Here is a 13,051-nt window from a genome sequence, read left to right as displayed (position 1 = left end):
TCCCCAAGCTCATCAGAGAGGGGAGGCATAGGTTCCTTTTGTTGAAATATACAAGTGAATAGGGTGTGTGCAAGAACAAGCCCTTGGCTAGAAGCTGTAAAAGAGAATGTGTAAATGTGAGAGAACCTATGAAAAGGTGAGAAGAATCTACTGGGAGAGAATAAAGGATAGCATGAGAAGATTTAGGAAGTGTGGAGATATTCTGGGAGAGGTGGAGAGAATCAAGCAAAAGAGGTGGAGTGAATCAAGGAGAAATCAATGGGATTAGATGCTTGGATGTAAACACTATAAATTGAGCCATTGGCCTAATGAGAATTTGTTGGTTTTTTATTATCCATGCCTACATTAAGCTATTTGTTAATTACTCACTAATTATGTCTTAATTATTTACTAATCACTTTGTTAATGATATTGATTCTAGCATTTGATCCACCATAGCTCATCACATTGCTGTAATTTTAACATGGTATCAGAGCCAAGCCTAGAATCCATCAAGTTTATGAGCCCATTATCTAGTTAATCGGGATGAGTAGATAATTAGGAAATAATCAAATTTTTAGTTATTTTCAAGAAGCTTTCTGTACCCCCAACCAGTGGAGGAGCTCCCTCTCCTTGGACACTCAAAATTAGCCCAAACCCTTCTAGCCCAACATAGTCAACACTCTTGTGCTTCAGCCCATCAAGAAAGAAGCGTAAACCGCCAACGCCAACTGCAGAAATTCATGAATGAAGAGGCGTCATTTTTCTGAGATGAATTTGAGTATCCAAGGAGCTCCCTCTCCTTGGACACTCAAAATTAGCCCAAACCCTTCTAGCCCAACATAGTCAACACTCTTGTGCTTCAGCCCATCAAGAAAGAAGCTTAAACCGCCAACGCCAACTGCAGAAATTCGTGAATGAAGAGGCGTCATTTTTCTGAGATGAATTTGATATTTCTCCTTTCACAAATCAAATGGGTCTAATTCCTCTTAGCCCCAGGTGTTTTCAAGCATGCTCTACAAGCTGGTGAAGTTAGAAATTGATTTGATCAAGTCTACAGTGAGATCCAAGCTCTTCATCAAATCTATAGATGACTTTGGTAAAACAGAGATTAAGCATTCAATGTTTGGTCAAATCTTGTGTTTCTTGGCTTAATCCTCTACTAGACTAATTGCTATTGATGGCCTTGAAAGGATTTGAGCTCATTTGAACTCTAAGGCCTCAGATCTGGGTCCCCGCATACTCTGTTTTCTGCATACAAAATAGAGGATTAATTTGCTAATCAGTGATTAATCAATGCTAATCACTGTATTTTGGTACAATTGAGGGTTCAAATTAACCGTTAGGTATTTGATACAGATCCCTATAACTTCAGATTGCAATTCGGAGTTGGTTTGATACTCCAACCATTCCGTACAAATTGGTTACTCTTGATTTAATGTAACTTCTGGTAAAATTATGCTGATAAATTTGTGGTAATCATTATTTTGCATTTAATCCTTGGTTAATGCCTACAAATCACACTCAAATTCAAGATTATTCACAGCCACAGTTGTATTTGGGAATGTGCATAATAATGAATGCCATATGCATTATGTATTAGGCACATTACATCAGTGTAAAAATGGGATCAGACACTGCCCTTGTCCAGAATAAGGCAAGAGGTAAGACCTCCCGCATAGATTTGGGTTTGCATTGCATAATGACACAAGATAAACATCAAAAGCCCAAAAGAACTGTCAAACAAACATTTAAACATGTTGCTCACATGGAACAAGAACTGACGGACAAGCTCATGGCCCCAGCCATGAAAGAAGAAGAACATCTCTTTCCAAGAGGAAGATCCACACCAAGAAGATCTAGAGGAAGCATTGAAGGAAGACACGGACACGAGAAGAGAAGCTGCCACAACAAGAAGACTGAAAGAAGAGACGGACGCGTGAAGAGAAGCTGCCACCACGACAAGAAGACTGAAGACAAGAGAAGATGTGAGGCTCCAAAGAGTGAGGAGCCATGTGAAAATCTCAAAGAGAGAGAGAGAGAGAGAGAGAGAGACCCCACAACCCAATGTAACCTACCCCAACAAAGTAAAACCACCTCTGAGCCACCGATGATGTAGGCCACGTGGTAGATGTATGTGTGAGCACTTTAGTCAAGGTCGCGGGCACTTGTAGTAGCCTTGGACACATAGAGAGAGAGAGTGTCAAGGACTATGAGTTTAGGGACTTGAGGCACTGGTCGCGGACTATCAAGTAAGAGAGAAACTCGGTACAGGGTCCAGGTGTGCTAAGTTCACTTGAGGGGAGGTGTGCTAGGCACTGGTCTCGCGGACTATCAAGTAAGAGGGAAACTTGGTATAGGGTCCAGGTGTACTAGGAGTATTCACTTGAGGGGAGGTGTTGAAATATACAAGTGAATAGGGTGTGTGCGGGAACAAGCCCTTGGCTAGAGGCTGTAAAAGAGAATGTGTAAATGTAGGTCAATCAAACGATTAATCAAGCACTGAGGCTTCTGGTAGGGATTCACCAAGGCTTTGGACTCAGTCACATGTCTTAGTTTTCTAGTTACTCGGAAAAAGAAAGCACATTGGAGCATCCAAATTCATTGACATGTGCTTTAACATGTCTTTGCTCAATGTCATCCCAATAGCCAACCGTGATCATTTCAAAGGGACTTTTGAAAGGAAAACCAAGAACATGATCTATATTTGCTTAAATTGACCCTACAATCAAATTTAGTGAAACATAAATTTAAAGTTTTTGAATAATAATGAAAAGAAACTAAAAACATTAGTTCTTGAAACCATACCAAACAAGAGACTCCAGACCATGTGCTTCTTTTCTCAGAGCTGCAGTTTACTGATCAGCTTGGCTAGTGGTATGAAAGATCACAAATCTCCACATATTCGATGTAGTTACCACTTTAAAATTTTGTAACATCTTTTGAATTTCTTGATAGGTATATGATCTCTCATCATTTGTAGAACCACTCATATTAAAACCATATGGGATATCAACAATAACAAGACTGTAATCTTTCTTTGGAATGATATTCTGAAGATTAGTTACATCCCCACAAATCACTCTATAGGATGTTGCTTTAATTTCCTGTCCAGGAAGAAAAAACTCTTCTAGTTCATCTCCTTCAGTTGGAGCCGCATTTTGTAGAAGGCGTCTTGCTTTCTCTTCATGAGCTCTTTCAAGGTGCACAAGAAAGTTTTGTGGACACTCTGATTCTTCTTGAAAGAGTGACTTTTTGCCTTTTTTTAGTTGGAGGCTTTTGTTGTTAGTGTAGAAAGTTAATATACAAGAATATAATATTTAGTGGCTGGTTGGTTTCTTAAGACATAACAACAATACTAGCATACCATCACATTTGAATATTACCCAATCTCTGAAGGACAAGAAAAAATATTTCAAAACTGCCTGAGAGACTGAGGATACACTGCACGTACATCAAGACTTAGTGGTGCACTTTAAATTTTTTTATCATGACCTCTTGCATCTTCATATAAACTTTATGGTTGTAAGACACATGTAAAGATAATATAAATACTTCATTTACATCAAAAAGATAAAAAATGAATAACTAAAAACTTTACTTACTTTTGTAGCTCCAAAGACATTTCATCAAGTGATAGCTCCTTCGAAATGACACGCGATAAGACAGAAACTAGTAGTGTTTGATCCTTCACTCCTTGAAGTGCTCGCCATGGATTAAGCTTCATATCTTCTGCAAGGTCTTCAATTCATGTCTCCACCTTCTTACCAACCTTTAGCCAAGCCACTAGATTCATTTAACCCTTTAGAGGTCTTCTTCCCTTTCAAAGCTTTATTCTCCCACATTGAAAAGACTCTATTCTGAAGATCCCAAATCTATCCTGTGTACAAAAAGCAAGTTGAAATACAAGATCATACTTTCTGAGTCCATATTTCTGAGTCCATATGAGAGCTCCTCTTTCTCCACAAGAATCCCAACCTCCAAAAGACATTGTCTTTGTAATATGCCACCAACCTTTTCGTGTCGTGTGACATATTCCTCAACTCATGGTGAAAAAACCTTATTTTCTCAACCTGGGACATCTTTGCACGATAGTCATTATCATTATTATGATCCCATGCAAGACATTTTTCCTCTATAACTATGAGAGCAGCATAGATTTTTCAATCTACAATGTTGTAGTAAGGACTATTTGGATTTTCCTTTAATAGTTCCCTCCTAGTTTCAGCAGAGTGTGAGCCCCCAATGACATAATAGTTATAATTTTGACATTCTGCCATTTTGAAGCTATTTTTATCGGGACAATCTTGGGGGTCTACCAAAACAATAAATGGAACCACTGTGGCATGGGGATTTACCTTCATTTTCTTCTTAAGATTATTGACATGTACTATGTGAGGTTCTCTAATCTCCATCGATCTTATACCAGATGGTGTATCAACAGGTGGTCAATGTATCTTTTCCATTGGCAAGTTTAAAATCCTACCATTGAGCCCTAGTTTCTGCTGGTTTAATTATCTTCCTTATTTTATTTTGTTGAGTTGGGAGTGCACCTGTGCCAAGCTCACCACCAAGAGTGATGATGTCAAGCTCCTCATTGTCATCTGAAGATACAAAATCCTCCTCACTTGACAAATTGATGTTTTTATGAGATGTCCTCTCATCTCGAGAGCTTTTAGACATAGAAGTCCTTTTAACTTCTCTTTTTTTTCCTCCTTTCGCATGAGAGTCAAGTGCAGAAGACCTTGGAGGCTCTTGAGGGGTGACCTCTAAGCTAGCAACATTAGAGGCTGCAGTAGTCGAAGTCAAGAAAGGTCCTAAGCTCACTAACAAATTGTCATTTTTTTCCAATGCACAAGTTAGTTGCACATGACCACAAAGACCCACTTGAAGATTATTTTGGCTCACTAGAAACTCTCTAATGTTCATATCATCAACAATAAAAGAAACAACATCATCTCTCTCTTCCCCTGTATAATCCACCTTTAACACTTTGCCACAAGAATTTTAACCCTCTGAGAAGATCACCCTTGCCAGAGTGCCTAGCAATGATGAAAAAAAGACAACCATCAACCCCAAAAAGACTCCCCTCATGTTGAAGATAAGCAAGAGTTTTAATTGATGTACCTGCTGAGAGTTGAGGTCTATCTTTTAGTGCATTTATAAAACCATGAGTTCTTCCTGGTGGAGGTACATAATAAGTTGTTGTCTTTGTCCTATCTCTCACTAGAATAGACATAGGTTCATCCTCCTTATGATTCTCTTCTTCATCTTTATCAACGGAGGATGGTGATGAAGCTATAAATCTCTTTTGGGTGAAGGCTTCAATTGTCGCAGTACCCTGGGGGAGGAAAAGTGGCAATGGTCCCAAAACTTGGTCGAGTTTGAGTTTGTACTTCTTTCTCTGCAATAGCATCCAACATTGTGTTGGTATGCTTGACACCTACAGCACCATCTCTCTTCTCATGTTGTTGTGAAGCCTCCACTTAGTTGGAAGAGAGATCTTTTCCCAGGTAAAGTAGCAGCTTGGGATTCCTTTGCAGTTTTTTTAGAACGTTCCTTTCTTGCCTTCTTTGTAGCTTGTATTTGAGGAGGTGAATCAAATTCTAGAGCCTCAACGACAGGCCTCTTAGAGGACTTCTTCATCTCGTCACCCCTACTTTATAGATAAAAAGAAAGAGATTTAGCAAAATAATTATTAGTTGGTTCAATCAATCAAATCAAAAAAAAAATCAATAAGGTGGAGCTAACCAAATTAAAGTGAGCAACAACAAGGCTATCACAAGCAGATCAAAAACAAAAATATGCACGAAATAAAGCAAAACAAGCTTGTATAAGACAAGAAAAGGAAATCAAAAGACATTAAAAGTACAACAAAAATTATTCTACTTCGATATGATAAAAAAAGAAGAATTTAAGAATGAATTAAGAAATAAACTAATTTTTGTAGAAAAAAGGCAACAAGCAGGAGAACATTGAAAGAGGACTTACATCGTTGTAAAGTGGTATGGAAAACCAAAGGGAGAGATGAGAAGGGATGAACTTGTGGGCCTAGATTTTGATGCAGCACACATCGATATGGTTGCCAGATCATTGAGGGCAGAGGAGAAGGAATAAGAATAATTATCGAGATGCACAGTAGAGATAAATCCTTTTAGGAGAAGATTGAGTGTAGATTGTTCTCAACCGTGCAAACTCGATGCACCGCATCGAGTTCATGGGGAATTGGATGCATTATAACGGAATCAAATAAAAGAAAAACTCAAAAATTTTGAATGGAGAAGAAGATCTCCCCTTAGATGAAGGTCACCTTCTCTTCTGTCCACCATATTTGTGTCAACAAATTTTAGTAGTCATAGTGTGGCATAGAAAACGTAGAGAAGCCACGTAGCATGAAATCAAGCAAAGATATTGGCCACTGTGTTAAGAAAAGGATAGCAAGAAGATATGCGCAAGTGATAAAGTGTCCAAGGAGAAAGCGATGGTTTTTTCGGGCTGAAGTGCTTTTAGGGCGATTTTACTAGTTTAAAAAATAGACTTTTGAATTATTATATCATGATAACTATTTTTAGCATGCTTATGTAAGAAAGTTGATGCACCGCATCAACTTCTCCACATAAACTCGATGTTGTGCATCGAGTTTGTGGTAAACTCGATGCATAACATCGAGTTTACATGGAGAAGTTGATGGAGTGCATCAACTTTATGTAAGAATCTATGCTTTTTTAGGCCTAAAACAATAATTATCTCACACAGCCACCACTATGCATGCTTTTTTGGGCTCGCGGCGGTCACTATATGAGTACTAATTACACTGTCGGATAGGTGGAGAAAACCAATGAGGTTTTACTATAACCACCCTTCTTCGGGCCGGGGGTGAGGTTTTACTATAACCGCCCTTCGGGCCGAGGGGTGGGCCCACCCCTCAGACCCCCTAAGAAGGGGGCAGGCTATGCACCCTATCGAGTGCCTATAAGTTATTGATCTAACTGCACGAGGTGACAGTGCCTCCAGATATAGCTCTTCTATGGTTAGGTTTAGAAATAACTTACCGCACGTACATGTAACCTAACTAACATTGTGCTAGCTTAATCAAAAACCATCTCATATGAATTCCCTAAAAAATAAAGAGTTCTTGCATTGAATCAACTCTTCCATAGAAACTTGATGTTGTGCATCAACTCGATGCATAACATCAAGTTTGTGTGAAAAAGTTTATACAACTTTGCATAATGGTTTTTAAAGTTGATGCACTACATCAACTTTTGATATTGTGCATCAACTCGATGCATAACATCAAGTTTGTGTGAAAAAGTTGATACGGTGCATCAACTTTATTGTTGATGCAATGCACCAACTTTGCATACACAATAAAGTTTTCAAAAGTGGATGCATTTCATCAAATTTTCCACACCAACTACATGTTGTGTATCAACTCGATGCATAGCAACAAGTCTATGTGGAAAAGTTGATGCAATGCATCCACATTTCAAAACTTTTTTTGTGCATGCAAAATTGATGCATCAACTTTGCCACACAAACTAGATGTTGTGCATCACGTCAATGCACAAAATCAAGTTTGTGTGGCAAAGTTGATGGAATGCAACATCTTTGTACACACAAACAAAATTTCTTAAAGTTGATACACTGCATCAACTTTGCTACATAAACTTGATGTTTTGTTATCAACTCAATACAAAACATCAAGTTTGCGTGGAAAATTTGATACAATGCATAAACTTTGCATATATTGTTTTCTTAACAAAGTTGATGAAATGCATTAACTTTGTATTAATAAACAAAACTTCTTAAAATTGATGCATTGCATCAACTTTTCCAGGTTACCTTAATGTTGTGCATCTTCTTAAAGTTGATACATTGCATCAAGTTTGCAAAGCCACCTTGATGTTGTGCATCAACTTGATACAAAACATTAACTGTTTATACAGAAACTTGATATAAAACATCAGCTAATGCAATGCATTAACTTTTATACAGAAATAGTTTTCTTTAAAGTTGATACACTGCATCAAATCTTCATACACAAACAAAGTCAACTTGATGTTGTGTGTATCAACTCGATGCACAACATCAAGATTCTATGCCAAAGTTGATGCAATGTATCAACTTTGTGTACACAAACAATTTTTAAAAATTGTGTGCTACTCTCCTAATATATAAAAAACACTAAAACTGTGTCCATTCTTGTGTGAACTTTCTTTTAAGAAAATAACTTTAGAAACTTTATTTATCTTTTAAGATTTATTTCAAACTAGTTGTTATTAAAATTTTATTCATCGGTAGACATAAGTACATTCTATAATAGTTTTTCTAACATCTAAGTTAAAACATCCTATAGGTTCAAACAAATATTAAAAATGTTATGTTACCACAAATAAAGATTTTAAGTAATAAGAAGAAAAGGAATCTTTATGAAATCTTTCTAAGGATCAAGATTTTGTGTACCTTGCCATGGTTGGACTTGAAAGTGTGAGATTTGCTCTCCTTGTTGCTTTGCTTCTTGTGTGCCTAAATAGTGCTCTATCTCTTTCTTTACATATCTCTCTCTCACAATGCGAGGTGACCAAATGAGCCTCTCAACTTCTTATGTAGCCTTATAGTTCCAAAAATAGTAGTTATTTAGTGTTTTAATTCTAGGGTTTCTTAATCAAGTGCCACCTTAATTATGTATTAAGTTTAATTACCTTCTATATGATGGCTACGGGCTATTAGGTTCTCATTTCTCATTTGTTAGCTAAGGAGAAAGACATGAGGAGAGACATTCTATTGGTCATTTCCCCTAGACAAGTGGGTGGGAGCTCATCCCCTACCACCACATCACATTCAAAGGGTCTCTCATTCTCATCCTATTTCTTGTCTCCTAGGGTTAAAAAATTTAAAAATAGAGATAGAGAAGTGGACACTCCAAGCCACCATGGGCAATCACCACTAGGCTTATCTTTTACATCATATGAAGCTACGAGCATAAGAAGGAGTCCTTACTTTACTTCTCCAAGTGAAGCCTCCACACCACAAAATAAGCAACAAATGATGGTAGTGATGAACATGACGCCTTGGATACCATTGAGCAATTGGCATCATCTCCACCAATGTATCGAGGTAAGACCTACCGTGGGTTGAAGCGAAAAGCATTCTTGTGTGCAGATAGACAATTAAGGGATGCAGTTAAATTGCAAGTAAGAATGTCTAGCAAAGTTTGGGTTGCAAAAGTTAAAGGCATTACGAACATGTTATTTTGACATAAGTAGTGGAGAGCAAGATGCACTTCTTAGTGGTCTGCTAATATCTTGTTTTCATGGAAAATTTGAATATAGCCTTGGCTCTGATTTGGTATGTAGGACAGCTTTTAATGTTGCTTTGAGTCTTGGAAGTACGGCTTGAGAGGGTGAAATGCAGGACCAAAAAATGGGGCAAAACCGAAGCCATTAGATCCTTTATTATCCATAGGTTCAACGGGGTAAAATGCTTTAACATGACTTCATTGTTATTTTAAGTAGTATCATGCAGAATGTATGCCAACAACAGGAAGGTTTAACTTATCTAACAATTTTACAAGGTCAGAGGTATTCTCATTGTATAGAGATACTATGACAGCTAAACAAGAGCAATATACAAGCTACTCTTATTATCCCACACGAAAAGTTTGAATGGGTGTGTGCACTGTGTGCACAAAGCTAAAAACAAGAAGAAATGTTGCAAGTGATCCAGATGAGCTAAGGATAGTCAAGGATGCTTTGAGAATTCACAGGGAAGAGCAAGCAAATGAAATAAGGAAGGCAATGGACCATAGAGGAAAGTGTTTTGCATCTCCAGAAAAGTATCTTGGGCTAGTTATTATTGATGGAATGGACCAGAAAAAAACTTGCTTGCCTCACTTTGCTAGGCTACCTAAGGACATTACAGAAGACACACTTGTGCAAATGCATTTGGTTGGTTGCCTTGCTCAAGTTCACCCAAGGGTTTTTTTCACATATCCAAATATCCATAATGATCCAAATCTAACCGTCACAATCATTCATCATGTGATATCTAATTGGGAAGGTGCATTGCCAAGCATATTATATTTACAGCTAGATAATATTGCAAGAGAGAATAAGAATCAAATAGTTCTTGGATACCTAAGCATGTTGGTTTCCTTAGGGGTGTTTAAGAAAGTGAGTGAATTTTTGACTTATGGGTTGTTGAGAGGTAGCGATTGCGGTTGTGCAATGCTACATTGATGGGGGTGATGGGTGAGTTGTGGAACACCTCAATTAAGAGAACACCATATTGGGGAATATGGGAATTTTCCACAAGTTTGGGACACGTGGTCAAAAGTTTGGATTAACCATAACTTGAACACCACTAATCCAAAATGAGCGCTTTATAGCTCTTTAGATTCCATTTTTCAAGCGCTTTCCAACGATAGGTCATATGATAGGGTTTTGAGAAACTTACAAACATGTTATCCATGTCCCCTTTTTTAAGTATTCAAAAATGGGAATTGGGAAATTCCCAAATTCACTAATATGGTGTTAGAGGGGGTGTTGAGACATGTTATCGCGGTGTTGTGTATGTGGGAAAGTACCCTAGAGGTGCAAGATATTGTGGCAAGATAAGAATGCCACATGTAATATTGTATGTTGTGTGAGTGTTGACCAAAAGAGTGGAAAAGGAGTTGCCACATGGATGATGATGTGTAAAGTGGGATAAGGCTAGAAAACCTATATCATTGTATGGTTCATTTGTGATATGCAATAGAATTGAGTGTTGAGTGTGTAATATCTCTCTCTCTTATGAAGTTCTTAGTGTGGTTTAATCCACCTTAATTATGTTGCTTAATATATGTCTATCACCATGATCGATACCATTTTAGTATTGTTTAGCATGGTATCAGAGCTTGGGTGGACTCTTGGTCATGGTGAATATTTATGTATAGTTTTCATGGTTATGTGTTCATTGATTAAGCATTATTTGCAGTTATTATGAAAAAAAATATCCACACTCATCATTATGTATTGCATTTGGAGTCTTGGATTTGGAGTCTTGGAAGCTGCTTGTGGAGAGGTTTGGAGATGCCATTCTCAAGTTTGAGAGGAGATTTGCAACAAGGAGGTTGCATAGAAGCTGCCCCAAGAGAGTTGTAAATGGGAGTTTTGCAACATGGAGAGCCTGTTCATCATCAAAGAAGCTGAAAAATGGAGATTTCAGCAAGTATGAAGACTATGGAGTCTTTGGTGTCATCAAAGAGAAGCTACCAAGGAGATTTGTGAAGGTATTTTTGGTGATTTTGCCTCTAATTTGGTATTTGAGCATGGAAGAATGCTCGTATTTTGAAAAGGGTTACCATGTTGGGATTAATGAATCCTATGGTTCTTTGCACTTAGCCAAAGAGCATGAGAAGGTGCAAGAAAGGGATAAGCAGTCATGTGCTGAGGATGGAGCCATATTAAGTACACCAAAAATGGAGATGTGTTAGTTCAAGTTTCTCATGGAAGATGAGAAAAATGGTGGTGGAAGCCATGGAAGGCTTACACAATGGATTTGGAATCTTTGGTTTCTAAAAAGAAATCTATGAAAGCACCCTTGGAAGCATTGCATGCAAGGAAGAGAAGCATGCAAATTGTCAGTTCAATAGTGAGCCACAATAGGCCATGATGATGGCTATGTAAACCTCTTAAAGAAGTTTTGACGATTGCAAGAGGCTACTGCAAAGAGAAGCGTGCAACAAGAGTGGTTTTGTGTTAAGAAAGGATGCAACTATAGAGCTATGTTGACATCCCACCACAAGGACAAGGAGGCAAGTGAGGCAACAACCAGGCAGCAGGGGCTGGCTATTGGAAGGCCATTGGTACCGATAAGCCCATCAGTACAATGGGTGGAAGCAAGAAGGTCGGTGTGAAAAAAGCCCTTGTGTTCTACAAGGGGAAGGCACCCAAATGCGTCAAAACCAACTGGTATCGTCTTGCTAACAATGGAGCTCGCTCCACAAAGAGAAAGCAGAAGCGAAAGTAACCCAAAGAAGAAGCAGCACACCTGGTGGAACTTAGGGCCAGGAGGAAGCTGACAAACAGATGCACAGCAAGCAAACATTGAGCTCTGAGGAGGGAGCTCAACCTTAACTGATGAAGCTCGACATGAAATATCCAAGAGACAGCAGCTAATAGCGGGGTTGAAAGAAGACGTGTGCAGACAGTCGGAGACACTGTTTTTGAAGATGAAGGTATGGCAGACAGCAAAAGTAGCAATAAAGAGGTAGGAGCTCATAGTAGTGATGAGCACAACTAAGAATGGCAAGCAGACAGTGTGACAACACTGAGATATCTGGCAACAAAATTATGCGCTAGAGACATAAGCCATAGTTGCAAAGTAGCAACGTCTTCATTATTGAGTGATGAGCCACGCCGAACATTTGTGGGGAGAGAAGATTGTGACTCCATGACCACAAAAATGAAAAGGGATAAGGTCAGCACACCTATGTGGAGGAACATTTATACTCAACCTTTATTAAGCCCCCAATCACACACATATTTGAATAAATATGATATTGAGATGTTTTTTTAAAGGGTTTCATGGTCTCATTTAAAATTGTGATCACACACTTGGGTACCCTACCCGGCTTCGGCCAAAAGGTTTTGTACTTTTCACCCATGATTACGAGATGGGTAACCGTACTCGATCTTGAAGCTCAAAACTAGAAATGTTTTGTAATCACCCACATTGGTATGAGGTTTCCATGTCCGAGCTCACCGAGAAGCTCACAACAATGGTTGTCATGATGTGTGCATGAGCAATGCACGTGTGAGGTGCATGCGCATGGGTTGGTTCCCACCCGAACTTCTATGTTCAAATTGGACTCAGTGGTTCCACTACGAGTCGGCTCAAAATGGACTAGGTGTCTAAGATGGTAGACACACGCACACATGTTCGTTTGATGGACACTCCAATGTATCATCGAGGGGGAGTGTTGAGAGGTAGCGATTGTGGTTGTGCAATGCTATGTTATAGTGGGTTATGGGTGAGTTGTGGAACACCTCAATTAAGAGGGGGTTTTGAGAGATGTAATTGCGGT

At 38.6% G+C, this 13,051-nt stretch overlaps 1 long non-coding RNA gene across 1 annotated transcript; it reads left to right on the top strand.

Annotated features, from left to right (window-relative positions):
* The first annotated feature begins 10,735 nt into the window (after positions 1 to 10,735).
* LOC147621219 (uncharacterized) lies at positions 10,736 to 12,544 on the top strand. The gene is made up of 2 exons (XR_015269779.1): positions 10,736 to 11,254; positions 11,367 to 12,544. It is a non-coding gene; the product is annotated as an uncharacterized LOC147621219 (long non-coding RNA).
* Positions 12,545 to 13,051: the final 507 nt, after the last annotated feature.

This window comes from Cibotium barometz, chromosome 30 (genome assembly GCF_041138505.1).
Source record: "Cibotium barometz isolate CiBa-2024 chromosome 30, ASM4113850v1, whole genome shotgun sequence".
NCBI classification, from domain to species: Eukaryota; Viridiplantae; Streptophyta; class Polypodiopsida; order Cyatheales; family Cibotiaceae; genus Cibotium; species Cibotium barometz.
Note: the sequence above shows the minus strand (reverse complement) of the source record. Positions and strands in the feature narration are given on the sequence as shown.